Source organism: Anastrepha obliqua, chromosome 6 (genome assembly GCF_027943255.1).
Source record: "Anastrepha obliqua isolate idAnaObli1 chromosome 6, idAnaObli1_1.0, whole genome shotgun sequence".
Lineage (NCBI taxonomy): Eukaryota > Metazoa > Arthropoda > Insecta > Diptera > Tephritidae > Anastrepha > Anastrepha obliqua.
In genome coordinates this window covers 5,577,052-5,597,985 of record NC_072897.1, presented here as the reverse complement: position 1 = coordinate 5,597,985, position 20,934 = coordinate 5,577,052, and positions in this window count along the sequence as shown.

Sequence of the window (20,934 nt, the reverse complement as noted above, 5' to 3'; positions counted from 1 at the left end):
TCTGATTTTGTGCCGAATAATCGTCATTTGCGGGAAGTGAAAAAACGGTGACTGAAGCGCATCGAGAGCTACAAAAAGTATATGGAGATACATCTTAAGTGAAACAACGTGCCGAGATTGGTTCTGTCGCTTCAAAGACCATGATTTTAATGTTGACGAACGTCCGCGTGAAGGAAGGCCAAAAACCTTTTAAGACGCCGAATTGGAGGCATTGCTAATTGAGGATCCGTGTCATACGCAAGAAGAGCTTGATTCAGTATTAGGAACTACCAAGCGATTGCATGCTTTGGGAATGATTCAGAAACAGGGGACTTGGGTTGGCCTAATGAGTTCAAACCAAGGGATGTTGAACGTCGTTTTTTCGCTTGTGAATAACCGCTCCAATGGCAAAAAAGTATCGTGACGGGTGATGAAAAATGGATTCATTACAGCAATCCAAAAAAATAAAGTCATGGCGACTGCCCGGTCATGCTTCTACGTCGTCGCCTCGGCCGAATATTCACGCTGCGAAGGTAATGCTATGTTATGTATTTGGTGGGACCAAGTTGGTGTTATTTATTATGAACTGTTAAAACCAATCGAGACCATCACTGACGATCGGTATCGATTTCAATTGATGCGATTTAGCCGAGCACTGCGTGAGAAGCGGCCGCAATACGCGGAGAGGCATGAAAAAGTGATTCTACGGCATGACAACGCTCGGTCTCAGGTTGCCAAACCCGTCAGAACCTACCTGGAAACACTGAAATGGGAAATCCTACCCTACTCGCTATATTCTCCAGATATTGCGCCGTCCGAATATCACCTGTTCCGATCGATGGCACATGGTCTAGCTGACCAGCAATTCCATTCATATGAAGACATCAAAAAATGGCTTAAACAGTGGATAGCCTCAAGAGATGAACAGCTTTACCGCGACGGTATACGAGATCTTCCAGAAAGACGGGAAAAAGTAGTGGCCAGCGATGTGCAATACTTTCAATGATTCACTTGTAACCATTTTTCCAGAATAAAGTTCTATTTTCATCAAAAAAACAGCGAGAACTTAGCTGCGCACCTAGTATAAAAATGAGTTTTAAAAAACTAAAACTAAACTCAACTCGGGCATCACGCCCGCATAAACGTAAATTTTACGAAAGTCGGCGTTCTGAAAATTATGAAGCTGAACAGTCGAGTGCAAGTGCGAGAAATTATCCAGTTCTGTTAGTGAAGACATTCATTATAATAGCATGCATTGTTATAAATTTAATGAGTTTTTTACGGTGTTTACTGCGTTGTCAGAACTTGTTGTGTGTCGCGAGTGTAACAAGCAGTGAAATTCGAAGAGGCCGGCAATCATGGATTGGGTTTCAAAATAGTTTTATTGTATCGTTGCGGTAGTAGAGATATCAACTCAGGACCATTTATTAATAATGGATTTGAAACTAATCGTAGAATTGTACTTGTCATGCGTCTTTAGGAGTCGCTAGAGAGGGGATTAATTTATTTTGTAATTTTATGGACATGTGCGACGGCTTGAATGAAACTGCATATAGCAAAACGCAAATGAGAATTTCAACACTACCTTTGGCGTTTCGCTCCAAAACACCTACATTCGGGGTCAAAAATTATTGAAATGGTTGTTGCTGGATTATTCAATGAAGGATATACATCGATTTTAGAAACAATGAACTCCTCAAATATAAAAATTGGTCGACAATGTAAGTCTTACGCCAAAAAACTGGATGAAAACAGAGTCATTCAAGGAAATCGGCTCAGCTCAATAGCCACTAAAGGAGCTCGTAAGGCACGTCAACAGCAACTAATTGAACAGAATGAGTTCTACGAGGCTTCAGAAGGGCAATTAAATGGCCGGCGCTGGAATTGCTGATTAATCGGTAAGTCACAAAAATCATTGAATTTTCATGTATTCAAATCTTAGACGCGTTCTTCTCAAAACTTTTTTTTTCGAATTGGCGTACACGATAACTCGAAAAGTTATTTACCGATCTCGCTGAAATTTTGCTCACATATTTTTTATAATATTACTTTCTATGTGAATTTACAGGGTTTCGAAAACTTTTCGAAAAAGGAATTTTTTCGAAGACAAATAGTAGGAAAATTCGCCCCAAAATTCATATAGAAATTATGACATTAATAAACAAAAAAAATTTTTGTTTTTTTGTATTCCGGTCACTGACGCCGATGCTACAATGCCGACCAATTCAGAAGCCCCGCTGCAACCTTCCTGGAAGAATTGAGTGTACATCCGCCATTTTACATGACTAAAATAAAAAAAAAAATTTATATTATTTTAATGCATGAATAAACTGTATTCTAATTTTTAAAAAAATATATTGACTTCTTCATTTTAAATAATTTTAATGAAAACGGCCATATTTTCCCTGATTTTCATTAAAATTATTTAAAATTAAAAACAAAATAATATATATTGACTTCTTCATTTTAAATAATTTTAATGAAAACGGTCATAAAACGGCCATATTTTCCCTAACTTTGAGAGTAACTTATTATATATAATGTTACATTTGAATGCGAAGACTATATCAATTGAGGTAGTGACTCTTGATATAATAAATACAATGATATCAAATTCTGAATACGGATATTGGTGTAGTAAAAATACCTTGCTTATGTGACATAAAGTAGATTAGTCTCAACCCAAGTTTAAGTGCGTTAAGTGTAATAAATGTTTTCATTTAGTTTGTATTGGTATAAAGGCAGCTGATGCAGAGTTCTGCCAGTTCAGATAAAAATTTCCTTTGTAAAATTTGCACGGCCATGCGCCGAAACTAAACTTGTTCGTTCCTGTGCTTTGAATGATAGACAAAAAGATTCCACTTCTAATATCACAAAATCACTTACAGTCTGTCTAATAGAAGCGTGACCGCCAAAACTTAGAAACTCGTTGACCAATTCAATTTTAACAAATTGCATTATATGGGCTTACAATATTTAGATATTATACACAATATATTCAGTAAAATGTATAGTCACCACTATTAGCTATAATCGCTTCACATAGTTGTGTGGAGCTTCGGCTCAAAATCAGCTGAGTTTGCCTTGATAATTGTTTGAACTCGGCCAAATAGCGCTTATACCCTTTTTGGATGTTTGGCCGATCTGCTCCTCTTATTTGTAGTGTGCGTCCTCATGTTGTTCCAATTGAGGGACCTAGAGTTTTAAGCCGACTCTGAACGGCATAATTTGGTTTGTTTAGGAGCTTTTTCATGGCAGAAATACACTCGGAGGTTTGCCATAGCCTTCCGAGGGGCGACCGGTATTAGAAAAAATGTTTTCTTCATTTTGATGCCTTTGAACCTACGTTCTCCGAATTCCGAATGGTATCTATATATCATATATCTATATGTACTATGTCATTAAAATGAGTGGGCGTTCCTGTAACTTGATAAGGGGTTTTAACTGGTTTCCTATCAAACTTGGCTATTTGGAAAATCGAGCAACAATTTAAAACGTATGTCATTAACTTATATAACTTTGAATAAAAATATTTAATTTCAAATAAAGGAAAACTTCTGTTTTTGTTCCTGTAAATATTAATATTGTAATATAATAGGATAGATAATATGGTTTGTTCAAATGACCGATAGCAATATGTTTGTCTCTTAACGGCTAATTACGTAAGTATAAGCACATGTACACTCTGCTAAGGGCCTGTTTACGTACAAGCACATGCCTACAACTACTGCTCGCCTACTAGTACGTTGTTTATTCTATTGTACTTAGTGCATCTACATGTTGCATTCTTTTGCCTGACCTATGCTCAACTTCGTAATCATAATTTTGCAATTCTAATGCCCATCTCGCTATTTTTAGATTCATATAATAGGACTATGAATAAGTTCGTGCGGTTTTTTTTCGAAATTTGAAACTTTATTGACGTAAAATGATTACAAATTTAATATTCATAGTATTGTCCATCGCTTGCTACTACTTTTCCCATCTTTCTGGCAATTCACGGATTCCCTTTGTGAAAAATTCGGTCGGTTTTGCCGCAATCCACGAATCGATCCATTTTTTGACTTCATCGTAATTACGGAAGTGCTGGTCAGCCAGGCCATGTTGCATCGATCGGAAGAGATAGTAATCGGATGGCGCAAGGTCTGGACTATACGGCGGGTGGGGTAGGACATCCCATTTGAGCGTTTCTAAGTATGTTTTGACCACTTGTGCAACATGTGGCCGAGCATTGTCATGTTGCAAAATAACTTTGTCGTGTCTATCGGCGTATTGCGGCCGTTTTTCTCGCAGTGCTCGGCTCAAACGCATCAATTGTCGTCGGTAGACATCCCACGTAATCGTTTCATTCGGTTTCAGTAGCTCATAATACACAACACCCAGCTGGTCCCACCAGATACACAGCATAACCTTCAGGCCATGAATATTCTGCGCCGACGTCGATGTTGAAGCATGGCCAGGGTATCCATACGTTGCCCGACGTTTTGGATTGTCGTAATGGACCCACTTTTCATCGCCAGTCACAATTCGATGCAAAAAACCCTTTCTTTTGAGCCGTTGAAGCAGTTGTTCGCATGCCATAAAACGGCGTTCAACGTCTCTTGGCTTCAATTCATACGGCACCCAATGGCCTACCTTTCGGATCATTCCCATGGCTTTTAAACGTTTGGAAATGGTTGATTGATCAACTCCCAAAGTTTTTGCAACCTCTTCTTGCGTTTGAGCCGGATCTTGATCGAGAAATTCCTCCAATTCGGTATCCATGAACTTTGGCGGCGCACCCTCGCGTTCTTCGTCTTCCAAGCCAAAATCACCACTTTTAAAGCGTGCAAACCACTTCTGGCACGTTCGCTCAGCTAGAGCATGCTCACCATAAACTTCCACCAAGATACGATGACTTTCGGCTGCTTTTTTCTTCATATTAAAATAATGAAGAAGAATTCCCCGCAAAAACACATTATTTGGCACGAAATTCGACATTTTCAAGTGTGGTAAAAATATTGTTGTTTACGCTTCAAATAAAAAACTTATACTGACGTTTGTGCCTTACGACAGTAGCTCTCCAATGAATGTTTGGAAATGTGGATCGATGGAATAATAATCAAGTTACGCCATCTGTTGTAAAACCGCACGAACTTATTCATAGTCCTATTATTTTTTGTTGAGTGCCAAAGTCAGAGAGTTGCAGTCAGTAATTACCTTAAATTTAATACCTTGAAGATATACCCTCAACCTTTTAAACGTATACATTATCGCTAGCGTTTCTAGCTCGAAACTGTGGTACTTGGTTTCTGCATCGGTCGTTCGTTTGGAGAAGTAGAACATGGGAGGTAATTTCCCGTCATTCTCTTTGTGTAACAATATTGCACCGAACCCTAAAGTACTAGCATCACAATGTAACTCTGTTGCATCACTCGGATCATAGATTTCTAGCAGCGGGGATGCAATACGTTTTTCTTTAAGACTGTTAAAAGATTCTATTTCTGCTTCCATGAACTGAAACTTTTTATCTTTTTTCGTAAGATCCAGGAAAGGCTTGGCTATAGTCGCAAAATCTTTTATAAACCTTCGGAAGTATGAGCACAAGCCGAAAAAACCTTGAACTTCCTGAACTTTTGTTGGGACTTAAAAATTTATTTATCGCCTTAAGTCCTTTTTTGTCAGCTGGAATACCTTGAATGTCTGTGATGACATACCGTAAATACGATACCCTTGATTGTAAAAACTCGCACTTGTCTAGTCGTAGCTCTAAATTATTCTGAACAATCCGTAACATAACTTTTTCCAATATTTCTAAATGCTGTTGTGCACTTTGCGTCGCTATCATAAGATGGTCTAAATAAATTATAACTTCTCCACTTCGAATCATATCCGCGAAAATTTTGTTAATAAATTTCTGAAATGGCGCGGGTGCATTTTTCAGGGGGTTGTGAAAGAAGTATATTTAATTAAGTCTTTTTCTACAAAAACATGAAACCCGTTTTTTTGATCTAGCTTTGTAAATACTTTTTTGTTTGCCAATCTGTCAAGTAAATCATCTATAAGCGGCATTGGGTAATTGTATTTAACTGTTACCTTATTTAATTTTCTGTAGTCGACGCACAACCGAAGTTCACCAGTTTTCTTTTTAACCAGCACTATCGGTGACACAAATTCAGACTCGCTTGGGCGTATGTACCCTTTTGCTGAATATTCGTCAATTACACTGTGGTACAAAAAAAAAAGTTGCAAAAAAACTTTGGATCGGACATGGTGAGGGTTGTAGCTTATGAAAAACTGAAAAGAATGGTATGTATTAAATTTTGAATGCACCCTCAAAATCTCGTTTTAGAGCCAAAAAACCGTTTTTAGGCATTTTCATGTACAAAATACATCGTATCTTTGTCATTTTTTGACGAAATTAAATTTTTTTTTTCATTTTCCAGCTTAAAGTTTAACCTTTCCAACCCTGAAAGAATTTTTGTATTATCTTTTGAATTCATGGAGATAGAGACCAAAAACTTTAAAAAAATTTGATTTTTTTTCTTATTTTTCAACTTTGAGACTAGTTGGTAGCTTTAATTTTATATAAAACATCTATTTTCTCTTACTACATTAAAAGTGTATTTAATTTTGCTTTTAATGACCCCTAATTCAAAAGAATTCGTTAGAAATTATCCAAGGAATTGCGTTTATAAGATTATAGTCACTTTACTAGTTTTACAAGTAATGTGATATTTTTTCTATTCTTACTTCCTCGTATTTTTTTTTTTTTGCATTTTATGCACTTTTCTATACTTTTTCCACAAAATTATCAGTGTGTAGAGTTTAATAATATGTTTATCTGATACTATAGAATAATAATAAATTTTCCCTCAATCTTATTGAGGGAAATGCATTGAAGGCATCTCTGTTTTCTCATACTTATTCGGTGCTCGACTATCCCACTCACAAAAATAGTATAGATTTTTGGTATATCCATCTTGCATGCCGAACAAAATTGTTCAAACTTTTAAATCTGCAACAATTCGCCAATTATGCTCATTATATTTTATCATTTGAAGTATTTTCTCCATTGTAGCATAGGACTCCTTCATCAATCAATAAAACGGAACTGTCATGTCGTTTATGTGCTAAAGATACAAAAAACGTGTGATCAGAAATGATTTGCGAAAATCGAAATAGCTTTTGCTACATTTGCGGCTGGTTTATAGATAAGAAGCATCGTTTAAAATTCGAAAACAATAAAGCAATGGTTCTAGTGTATAATGAAATTTTTAACCGCGCATACGTAACTAGTAAATGGTATGAACCAGAGTATATTTGTGTGGCTTGTTCTTCAAAATTAAAACTAGCAAAATCAAAAAAGAATAACAATTATCTACAACTTTTGAGTCCAATGATATGGAAAAATCAAACTTATCATAAAGAAGAAGATTGCTATTTTTGCCAAACAAATGTTACTGGTCACCATTACAAAACACGTTGTAATATAAAATATGCTGATGTTCTGACCGTAACAAAACCTGTGCCAGTAGCCGTTGACAATTTGCACACAATGCTTGTAAATGATCAATTAAATTGTAATGAAGATCACCAATCTGTAAATATACTAGATTGTGAAGACAGTGATACAGAAAGTGTTCCTTCTACATCATATTCACCTAAACGCCAACTAATAACTAATGCAGATTACAAAGATATTGTACGTGATTTTAAATTTTCTCGAAGACAAAGCGAAGGTCTTGCTTTACGATTAAAGCAGTGAAATGTGGCAGATAGTGACTTCAAGGAAGGTAATCTCTAGAAATATAAGCTTTTTTACAATAAACTCAAGTCTTAATACGTTAAAGTAGTCATGTTGTAACTTGAAAATACTGTAGATTTTAAAAAAATTTTTAGGTATATTCGTTGGTCCACAAATTCGAAAAATCATGAACGACAATGTTTTTCCATCGAAATTGAATGATGTAGAAAGACGAGCTTGGAGCAGTTGTGTTTCCTTATGTCAGAATTTTCTTGGCAACAATAGAAGTCATGATTACAAAGCAATCGTAGGAATTTTTAAGTGCTTAGGGTGCAATGGGATGCAACATGTCCATAAAAATTCATTTTTTGCACTAACATTTAGATTTCTTTCCTGAAAATCTTGGACAAATGAGTGACGAGCAAGGGGAAAGATTCCATCAGGAAATGACAGCCGTTGAAAAACGTTTTCAGAGGAAAAGCACTATTAATATGCTTTCAGAGTATTGTTGGTCGCTCAAACGCGAAGAAGACGGTTCAAAGTTAAAGAGAAAAAGATTAAATAAGCATTTTTAAATTTTGAAAGGTTAAAATGTACTAATTTCATCATTGTCAAAAATATTTTGTGTTATTGAATATTGTTAGATAATTTAATAGATTAAAATGGTTTATGGAATTAATAAATTTTATAGTTTCTATAGAACGAAAATATTTATTATTATTCTATGATATCAGGTAAACATATTATTAAACTCTACACACTAATAATTTTGTGGAAAAAGTATAGAAAAGTGCATAAAATGCAAAAAAAAAAAATACGAGGAAGTAAGAATAGAAAAAATATCACATTACTTGTAAAACTAGTAAAGTGACTATAATCTTATAAACGCAATTCCTTGGATAATTTCTAACGAATTCTTTTGAAAGTTTTTGGTCTCTATCTCCATGAATTCAAAAGATAATACAAAAATTCTTTCAGGGTTGGAAAGGTTAAACTTTTAGCTGGAAAATGAAAAAAAAAATTTAATTTCGTCAAAAAATGACAAAGATACGATGTATTTTGTACATGAATATGCCTAAAAACGGTTTTTGGCTCTAAAACGAGATTTTGAGGGTGTATTCAAAATTTAATACATACCATTCTTTTCAGTTTTTCATAAGCTACAACCCTCACCATGTCCGATCCAAAGTTTTTTTACAACTTTTTTTTTTGTACCACAGTGTTATTTTTTGTAACTCTTCTTTCTCACGGTACGACAATCTTCTTGAACGACACGAAAATGGCATATCACTTTCTAACGCTACTCGTATTTCCTTTCTAACTAGAGTTCGTCGAGACTTTTTGAGTTCACGTAAATCCTTCTAAACATCGCTAGGAATCCGGTTTTTTCATTATAGCTTAACTGCTCACCTAGTTTTAGATCTAAATCCGTTTCACCACACGCGTCTATTGCCATGATTTCTCTCAAAACTTCACCTATGTTGGTATTGTCGTTAGTTTTATCTTCGTTCATTACATTGACTTCGTTTATTTTTTCACACGCTACTTCGTTTGCTAAGATTAAATTACTCACTTTTTCGACATTGTAAACTTTCTCGACTTTACTTTTGCTCTCTACATTGCTCACAACATTTTCTACTTCCACTTTTGCCACTCTATCCATAAACTCGACATTTCCTATCTTCAACTTTGTGTCACTTGCTTCGACGAAATCCCTACCCAGCAAAACTGAGTAACCCATGGCCCATTAGGAACCACTAAGAACTCAACTGAAACACATTTATTTAACACTATTTAACTATAAAACATATAATTTTTCCACTAATATTCAAAGAGATTTATTTAACCCATAGTAAACATTTTTGACTTCTTCTAATTTTGCTCCAGCTGGTACTAGAACTGGCTTAATCAGGCTAACTGGGCTTTCTGAGTCGACTAAATATTCTATAAACATGCAACTATTAGCATGTGCTGCATATAATTTAAAATAACTTACAAACGTATGCTTGTTTTTTTTTTTTGTTTGCACTCCGCTGCGTAATGGCCTAGCTGTCCACAATCGAAGCAGGAACCAGCTTCCCTCTTCGGCTTCCTACAATCTTTAGCATCGTGACCGGAGCAATTGCAGTTGTAACACCGCACCCCCTCGTCCGTTCGTTGTTTTGTTGCCGTACGCTCTGGTGGACTTATAGAGCGGAACGCCTTCACTTCGTCGTTGGCTGAGGTGAAGTTTTGTAACCTGGCCTGAGCGGAGCTGCCTATCAGGAATGCCTTCTATGAGGTAATCTGCGAGTTTATCATCACCCAAATTGAGTTCGCCGCCCAGCAAACATTTTTCGTTGAAGTAGTTGGCGAAACTTTCCTCGGATGACAACATTCTCTTCTCGAATCTTCTACGGCAATCATGCTTACTCTCACCTGACGTGAAGATAGACTCCATCTCGCGTAGCAATTCGTCAATCTTTTTGGCAAACGTAGGCTTTGAGTTGTACCACGCCAGGGCTGCGCCTTTTAGTTTGGTGTGAATAATGACACCTAACATAGCGTCGTTTATTTGTAGTACCTCGCGCAAATGCAGCAACTGGTTATGCCAGGCTTTGAAACCGTCGCCGCCATCGTACACAGGTATTATGCCCCTCAATGTTTCAAAAGTTACACCTTCAGTGGCTACTTTGCTTATATTTGTATTCGCGGTCATTTCTTTTTCCAATTGAGCCTTTTGCAATTTAAGCAGCTCTATTTCCTTTTGTCGCAGTGTAATTTTGAGGTTGTCTTCCACTGTTCCGTTGGCAACATTGGACATACTGTTATTTTCTTTGGCGTCGCTCGAACTATTTTTCAACAAACGGTCCCCAAACGTACCGCTACATACATGTGCTAGCACGTTTTGCATACAAACCGTGCCCTCGTCATTATTGACTTCCATAACCGTATTACTTTGCCGTTGCTGTACATTGTCACCGTTGTCCTGATCGTTGTTCTCCACGTTGTCCTCTTCGTGACTCCCCCATTTATCGACTGGACACAGTCCTCGTGCCTCTGCCGAAAGTTCTCTGAACCTGGCGGCCAGTGAATCTTTTGCGCCGCTAGCGTTAATGCCCACAGCGGTGCACCAGGCCTTCTGCTGCATCAGGGAGTACCGATCAGCATTTATTGAGTCCATTATTTTATTTTAACTTTGACGTGTCGACGTGTTAAAAAACCACTTCTGATATAATATTATAGGATAGATAATATGGTTTGTTCAAATGACCGATAGCACCGTGTTCGTCTCTCGCGATAAACCGAATGAATTTATTCATACAAAACGGCATCTACTCGTACATCAACAAGTCTTAAGGTCTAATTACAACGAAAGCATAGCGAGAAAGTCTTAAGGGCTAATTACAACGAATGCTTAGCGATTAAGTCTTAAGGGCTAATTACGTAAGTATAAGTACATGCACACTCTGCTAAGGGCCTGTTTACGTACAAGCACATGCCTACAACTACTGTTTGCCTAACAATATTTAATTTTTATTACTCGTCAGTATCTAAATTTAGTATTTATATGTAATATATATATATATATAACTTATATAGTTATATTATATATATATATTGGAATTTTACAAAAAGGTCACCATTTTCTCAAGAAACTCACATATCTCCTTTATTTATAATATAGATCAGAATTTTTAGTCACTGTTATGCGAGTTCTACAGTTTTCATTTCTCCTGTTGGCCTTAGTTCAAGTAAATTTGATTGTTATAGCAATTGATACACTTTCTTTTGATAAATAAACACATATTTTAAAATATCCTCTAGATACAAAAAACGCATTTAACACGGCCAATTGGGCGAATATTTTGAATGCACTCAGCAGCTTCTCGGTACCAAAGAATCTTATTGAAATCATCCGCAGCTACTTAAGCCAGAGGGTACAGCAGTATGATACAGAGGCGGGCCCCAAGATGGTGTCTGATGGTGTACCGCAAGGATCCGTTCTTGGATCAACCCTATGGAATGCTATGTATGATGGCATTCTTAAAATCGATATGCCCGCTAATACAACCATAGTGGGATACGTCGACGATATCGCATTGGTAGTGATTGATAAGCATATACATAGATAGATTGCACCATTCCCATGGCAGCCGGTTCTACGTTACCGGAATGACTCGGGATTTTCCCGACCAAGGGCTGCAGCCCCAGTAAACTTGCCCTGTCTAGCGAACAGTATATCACCTCACTTCTTTCGTCACAGAAGCTACTCTTCGCAGCTATCTTGCTCCAAATACTTCCCCTCAGGGCTGGTGTTGAATCCAACCCTGGGCCAGAAGTATTCTATTGCTGCGTGTGCCATAAATGGCTCCACCCGAACTCCACCTTGGTTAGGTGCAATAAGTGCAACGAGTGGAGCCACCTTAAGGCCTGTTCAGGCCATACGTCCCATAGGGAGTGGGCTACACGGTATGAGGCCACGTGTAGCTTCCGCCAGCCGGCGTCTGATGCCTCAACGGCTACAGCCGCCCCTGATAGGACGGCACTACCAGCTGCCACCACAACCCATACCTCCACGGTAAGGAGCCTATCGGAGCAACCCAAACAAAAAAACAATATAACACCATTTAGATGAGAAGAGTTGCACAAAAGAATTCCTACATTAGTTTGGTCATAGATGACTAGATGTGAAACTCTTTTTCTCGTGAGAGTGCTGAAAAATGTGCATTTTTTATAACATTTTCCAATATTGTCACGCCGGTAGAAACATGAATTGGGTATTTTTTTAAACAAAAATTGGGAATTTTTAGTTTCCACACCACCATTGAGGTTAGTATTTAGTGTGCAGTTGCCCAATAGTATATTACTCGTAGACACCTACATATACTAAAAATAAGCGCAATCCGTATTAAATATTATATGTACATAAATAAGCAAAAAATTTAAAAATTTATATGAAAATCAAATTCTTTAAAACTGAAATACAAAAGTAATTTAATAATAATAAAGTAATGAACGCGAAAAACATAACTTATAATTAAAAACATGACATATTGCGATTTTTTAATATAACACAGAAAGTGGGTAACAAAAAAAAAATCTCAACCAACGAACAGAATAAGTTAACGCAGATTACTTTTAATTTTTGTAAAATATCTCAAACTAAAATTCAATTCCCTTACCTACTCTTTTCAACCATAGAATATTTACGTATATACAAATTTACATAAACCAACACACAGTTTTCAATAAAATTACATTATGTACATGAGACTAATTAAAAGTAGAAGTCGAAAGGGATATAACGAGCTTTGGATTCTACAAACTCACTTCAATTATTACATTTCAATTAAATTAATTTTAAGACAAATAATTATAAACATTTCAACGCGTCATTTCTCCATTAAGCAAAAAGGAACTGTTTTCGTCAGTTATTTTTGGCGCGTTTCTTCTGGCCGCCTGCCATTTCGCCTATCAGCTGCTCAAAATCCCATAATGTGTGAGTGCAGCCAAGTTTTGAAACGTCCTCATTGGCGCGATCTCTCTCAAAATGAAAGAGTTTCATATCTTATTATCTATGGTTTGGTGGCGACTTTAACGAGAAGCAGACAGGCTAATCAATACTTTCATCGATTGGAAATAATTTCATTTTCTGTTAGCAGCGTGAGCAGTACACCCACAATAAAACAGGCTGCTGATGAGAGACGTATCCACCATTAAGATCACACAGCGGTCAAACATTAAAAAGTTATTTCACTCTGGACTCGCAGCTGATAAGTTCACAAAGTATTCCTCGTGGAAAGCTACTAATTTTTTTAATTTACCAATTCAATACACCGCTCCAGTAAAAGTTGACGGGAGAAACTGGGCTAAGAAAAGCCGGCAAAACACGAATATATTTTCTGAGCATTTGGAAAGAACCTTCAACCCCAATAAAGGCACTAATGAAGTAGCATTCATAAATGTAATTTGTCATATTCACAAGCGGACTGTATAATAAAAACACTGCACTGGTTGACTGTTGGTGTATAACTGAACTGAACTTCGCCTTTTATTTCATCATCATTTTTTACATATTCAAAAGATACAGTTATATTTCTTAGCGTCTATTTGATGCAGTGTTGCATTGTAGTAATTCATTTTAGTAAATTTATTGAGTATTACACTATGTGTAAACTGAGTAGAAAACTTAAGTTTATTGTTACAAAAATAAGTATATGTAATATATTTATTAATTTCGGCCGCCGTAGCCGAATGTGTTGGTGCGTGACTACCATTCGGAATTCACAGAGAGAACATTGGTTCGAATCCCGGTGAAACACCAAAATTAAGAAAAATATTTTTCTAATAGCGGTCGCGCCATGGCAGGCAATGGCAAACCTCCGAGTGTATTTCTGCCATGAAAAGCTCCTCATAAAAATATCTGCCGTTCGGAGTCGGTCCCTCCATTTGTGGAACAACATCAAGACGCACACCACAAATAGGAGGAGGAGCTCGGCCAAACACCCAAAAAGGGTGTACTCGATAATTAAATATATATATATATATTTTTATTAAAATTTATTATAAACAATGGCGAATCCAAACATACTGGCCTCCTTGAAAGTACCCACTTTCAAAATTCGAAAACTAATGGGCACAATTTTATTATACATAGGACGTTTTAATACGCCTCTTGAAGTTTTCACTGAAATAACTCTCACAAGCCCATCTTTTCCTGCATGCGTTTTACAATTTGGTCGATGGACCACTTGCTTGGTGGAAGTGTTTCATCTTTTATAATGACCACATCACCAATAGTAATGTTTTCAAGTTTTTGAGCCCATTTCGGCTTTTGTTGCAGTTGACTTATATATTCTGAAGTCCAGTTTTTCCAAAATTGGTGTACCAGTCCTTGTTTATATTGCCAGCGATTTAACATGTTAATTTTAGTGGAAGTAAGTTCAATATTTGGAACTGCAGACAAAGCTCGAAAAATTAAAAAATGGCGCGGTGTGAGAGGATCTGAATCCCCTTCAAATTTAAGGTAAATTGACCGCGAATTCAAACAACATTCTATTTGACATAATACCGTGTACATTTCTTCAAGTTTAACAGCAGCATCTGCAAGAACTCGATTTAGATAATATTTTGTACTTTTCACTCCTGCTTCCCAAATACACCTGAAATGAGGACCACTAGAAGGGATAAAATGCCACTGGATTTGTTGTTCTGACATTGACTTTATTATTTCGTTCCTAGTTGGAGTTTCTCGTAAGAAATTCCAAATTTCTTTCAGTTGTTGGTTACAGCCTACAAAATTTGTCCCGTTATCTGAATATATGTGTAAGGGTTTCCCTCTTCTAGATACATATCTTCGAAGAGTTGCAAGAAATAATGCAGTTGACAAATCTGATATTAACTCTAGATGTATTGTCTTTGTTACAAGACACACAAAAATTGCTATCCAGCATTTATAAAGTTTACTACCTCTACCTCTCCAAGACTTCACCTGAATCGGCCCTGCAAAATCTACGCCTGTGTTAACAAACGCTGACGTTGGCTGAACACGACATTTTGGTAAACAACTCATCTGTTGCTGATATGGTTTTGCTCTGAATCGCATGCATCTTACACATTGATTAAAACATTGTTTTATCATTTTAGTTACACCTGGAATCCAATATTTCAGACAAAGTAAATATTGCATTTGATGACTGCCTGCATGTAAGTGTTCATTGAGCAAGTGTCTAACCAAAAGTTTTGTTAAAATACTTTCCTTGCTAAGAATTAACGGATGCTTTTGATCATATGTAATATTAGCGTTTTCAACTCTACCCCCTACACGCAGTAATTGATTTTGATCAACAAATTGTATCAAAGCAGGCAACTTGTGTTTCACTGAAAGTGATTTACCCATTGACAAAGTTGAAATTTCAGTTGAAAATGACTCCATTTGAGCCTTCCTAACTAAAGTATCATGGGAATTCTTTAATTCAACTACACTTAAAATACCCTTTGTTCTATTATGCACGGATTCCTTGCAATTTCTTATGAACCTTAGTACATACATATATATGCTGTAACAGACTGCAACTTCTTAAAATTTGAAAACCGATCAAATAATTCATTATTTCATAATTATGAAATATGATAAATGTCAATGTATCTTTTTTCTAAGTCTGCAGTATTGATTTGGGTTAAATCAACTTGTTCCAAATCTTCTCTTGTTCTCAAAATACTAGGGCCGCACCACCAAAGGTTATTGTCAAGCAATTGGCAAGCACTGATCCCTCTCGTTGCTAAATCAGCTGGATTCTGTTGTGACGAAATATGATACCAAAATTGACGAGGTATAATATCAATAATATATGAAGTACGATTCGCTATAAATGTTTTCCAACGTCGCGGAAAATCACTCGACTAAGCTAATACAATAGTTGAATCTGAATAACCATAGAGAGTAACTTGGTCAATATCAAATATTTTTTTTACCTTGACAATAAATTTTGTCATGAGTTGTGCTGCGTATAACTCAAGTCTGGGTAAAGTAATTTGCTTAATTGGTGATACGCGAGTTTTAGACGCTATGAGATTTGTTGATATAGAACCACATGGTAAACTTTTATAAACCGTGTCTTCAATACTCGCTCTTAATTCACACCAGTGTGTTAACATGTCATAAGGCAAATCATCGTCCCAGCCAATAACTTGTAACCATTATTTTTGCATAAACAATTTCATTGAAATTGTTACTGGAGATAACCAATATAACGGGTCAAATAGTTTTGAAATATCTGACAATACTGTGCGTTTTGTAATTTGTGGTTGTAATTCCTTTAAAGCAATACTATATCGGAAACCATCACATATTGTATCCCATAATAATCCTAACGTTTTTATTGTTTGTGAATCGTCAATAATTGTGTCTTCTGATAGTTCTCTATCACTCAGATTGAGGGTTGCCATAAATTCGTCTGAGCTTGAACACCATTTACGCAAATGAAAACCTGCTTCTTTTAGTAATTTGCAAACATCATCATTTACCTTAACAGCCAAATCTATATCTTCTGCACAAAACATAAAATCATCAACATAAAAACAATTTATGATTGCAGTGCTTGCTTGTGGATATTCATGCATATTTTCCATACCTATTCGTTTAAGAGTTCTAGTTGCTAGAAAAGGTGCACAGGCCGTACCATATGTAACTGTATTCAAGTTATATGCATCAGCTTTATTATTAATATTTATTATTCCTCCATAAAATACGCTGATAACATTTGTCATCTTCATGAATCAATATCTGTCTATACATTTTTTCTGTGTCACTAGTGACACCTATTTTATACATGCGAAACTGTACTAATAAATAAAATAGATCCCTTTGTACTGGATATCCTACCAGCAAATGATCATTAAGTGATTTTCCACTGGTTGATTTACACGATGCATCAAAAACTATTCTCAGTTGGGTTGTTAATAGGTTTAAATACAGCATGGTGCGGCATAAAACACTCGGGTTGTATATCTTTTTCTATTATCCTTTCCATATGATTTATATGATTCAAGACATATTCCTGCATGAATTGCTTGTACTATGCCTCTAATCTTTAATTTTCTTAAACCTCATTTCCATTGACCGCAACCTCTTCATTGATGACAATTTCGAGTTACCAAACTCAGTGTTAGAATTTTTAAAACGTAATCGAACTATATATCTACCACTAGATTCTCGTTTAACATGTTTCAAATAATGCTCTTCTGCCTGTTGTTCTTCACTTGTAAGAATCTGAATCGATGGCGGGATTTCTTCTGTTTCCCAGAACCTTTGCAATTGCATGGTTGGTTGGTTGGTTAGAGTGGTGATTCATCCAGAATCCAACTAGCGCTTCCGCACCATTTTGTTGCCACATCCTCATTACTAAATTGTTTAACAGTTATTTGCAGCAGGACTCTATCCAGTCTGTGCGGTTTAGGAACCCTATTAGGTTGTTGACGTCTAAGCCAGACAGGATTAACATTCTGTCCTTCCATAGGGCAGGGCATTCACAGCGGAAATGGAAGATTGTTTCTTTTTTCTCCGGTTGTTTACAACTATGACAGTATGTGTTGTGAGGGATGCCAATTTTGGCGGCTTATTCTCCGATAGACCAGAAGCCAGTTATGACTGCCGTAAGTCTACAGGTGTCCCGTCGTTTCATGTTTATTAATGTCGACGATTGCTTGAGGTTGTAGGTGGGCCATAACGTTCTGCTGATTTTGCATTTCGTCTGGTCTCTCCATCTACAATCTACAATTCGAAGGTATTTTAGGGAAATTGCATTCTTGACCGCACCTAGTGGAGTGAATACTGGTACTGCAAGAGCGCTATTCATGGCAGGGGGATCTTGCCAGTTCATCAGCTTTTTCGTTACCTTCTATGTTCCGGTGTCCCGGGACCCAAATTAAGATTACTCTATGGTTTTCACTCAAGTTGGTGAGGCTATTCCTACTTTGCTCCACCACTTGAGAGGTTGTTATAGTCGCGTCCAGCGCCTGGATTGCAGCTTGGCTATCCGAAAGAATAGCGATATTGCCCTTAAAAGAGAAATCTGCGATTAGTAACCTACAGGCTTCCCCAATTGCTAGTACTTCCGCTTGGAAGACGCTGCTGGTATTAGGGAGACGCACAGATTTTTCAATTCAAAGTCTATGAGAATATATACCAGCTCCAACACCACAATCCATTTTACTGCCATCTGTATAGACTGTGGTATCGAAGTTGTTTAGAGAGAATCCCTTATTCCATTCTTTTTTAGATGGAAAGGGTGTGGCAAAATTCATATTGAACGTTACCATCGAGACGTTGTAGTCAGTCCTCACCGAGGGTAACTGAGTTTGTCGCAATAATAGACTAGCGTGATCATAAGTTTTTCCTTTCCAGCGACCCGCTTCATTTAACCTAAATGCACTCATGGTTGCCGTCTTCTTTATATGTAGGTCTATTGGAATAACGTGTGTCAGTGCATTGAGAGCCTCTCTAGGATATGATCTGATTGCACCGACCGTTATTGCACAGGCTGATCTTTGTATTCTGCCGAGTAATTTGGTATTGTACTCTCTCCCTAGAGCTTTCCACCAAACTACCGAACCATACGATAAAATGGGTCGTATAACCGCCTTATACAGCCGTAATGTATGCTTAGGATGAAGACCCCATCTTCTTCCAAGCATACGTTTGCAGGCATGTAAAGCCATTTCTGCTTTCCTTACCCGTTCCTCGACGTTTAACTTCCAGCTAAGTTTGGAGTCCAAAATTACCCCTAAGTACTTTGCACTGGTTGATAAAGACAGAGTTTGTCCGTTGATATTTGGTAGGGTAAAAATTGGTACCTTGTATCTGGTGGTAAAAAGCATAAGTTCTGTTTTATGCGGGCTTAAACGCGGGTGATCATATTTGGACACAGTGCTGACACCATTAACACCACATCATCAGCGTACGCCACCACTTTTACCCCACCTCCGTCAAGTTTTATTAGGATTTTGCTGATCACACATAGCCAAAGAAGTGGAGATAATACTCCCCCTTGTGGAGTGCCCCCGTGGACCTTCTTGGTTATGTTGGTATTACCCATATTAGCTTTGATGATCCTGGTTTCTAGCATGGAGATGACCCAGTTACTAATGCAACTGTCCACCTCCAGGTCTATCAACGCCCGTTGGATGGCAACTGTGCTAACATTGTTAAAGGCGCCTTCGATATCCAAGAATGCCGCCATGGTATAATGTTTGCTCTCTAGAGAGCCCTCTATTGTTCCGATTACCTCATGAAGCGCTGTCTCCGTAGATTTGCCTTTAAGGTATGCGTGTTGTGCAGTTGATATACCAGAGCTCTCCAAAGAGCTTCTGAGGTGCGTATCCAAAAGTCTTTCAAAAGTTTTTACCAGGAAAGATGAAAGACTGATTGGCCTGAAGTCCTTCGCTGATTCATGTCCTCTTCTACCTACTTTTGGTATGAAGACGACCTTGACTAGTTTCCACCTATCTGGAATATGGCCTAAGTTTAACACACTTTAAAAATTCCCTCAAGCCATGGTAGAGTACAGTCCAAGGTTTCCTGTAATATCTTTGGAATGATCCCATCTGGCCCCGGAGATTTAAAGGGTGAGAAAGATTTGATTGCCCATGCAACTTTTTCTTTGGTAATAATTTCAATTGCAAGATGCTGTGGATTATCTTGGCTCCGCCTAATGTTTCCCCTCTCACTTTCGTAAGCGCTGCATCCCGGAAAATGCGTGCTTAGCAGAAACTCTAGCAATTCTTTTGCTGTAGCAGTCCAAGTTCCATCAGGTTTCTTGACCCAAGAAGCCATTGAGTGGTCTTTGGAAAGAACACGGCTGAGCCTAGCAGAATCCCTGGTGGATTCGATTGACGAACAAAATTCCCTCCAGCTCTTTTTTTTGGCGGCCCTGATTGCCTTCTTGTACTGTCTCCGACTTTCTCTGTACGATTCCCAATTTCCCGTCGAGTAGCTGAGGTTAAACGTTGATCTAGATTTTTCCCTTAGTTTTAAGAGCTCACTGCTCCACCAAGGAGGGTGAGTTTGTTTGTTAAATTTTATGGGGCAAGAAGTTTTGTAGGCCCTACTAAATGCCTTTTCCAGTGTTATGACCCTACTCTCAATGTTTTCCGTGAGAGTGATTTGAGGGATAGGAGTCTCTCCTATCCTCTTGTTTACTACATTTTTGAACCATTTCCAGTTGGTTCTTAAACGATTTTGATACGGTAGGGGCGGATCTACCTTAAGATCCAAATCGTAGAGGATCCAACTATGATCAGAAAAGGACCTTTTATTGGATACCCTCCAATTATCTACCCTTACTGAACTATTTTCAGACAGTAGAGTAACATCAATCACTTCCTCCCATCCTCTGAAGTACTCCGTACTAGGAAAGGTGAAAGTGGGAATGTTACCCCTGTTACATACCGATAAGTTAGTATTAATAATAAAATTATATAAAGACTCTGCTCGGTCGTTTGTCTCAGAGCTTCCCCACAACGCATGCCTCGCGTTGGCATCGCATCCGAGTAGCAGGTTCTTATTTCTGGCTTCACGCACAAGCCGAAGAGCCTCCTCGGGTGGTGCTGGCCGATCATGTGTCATGTAGATGGAAGCCAGTATGATGCCGACACCGTCAGCGGCTTCTACCTCCACAGCCGTCACATCCTGTGAACAATATGATGGGATTAAAAAAAATATGTTCAAATGTTCCTTAGCTACAATA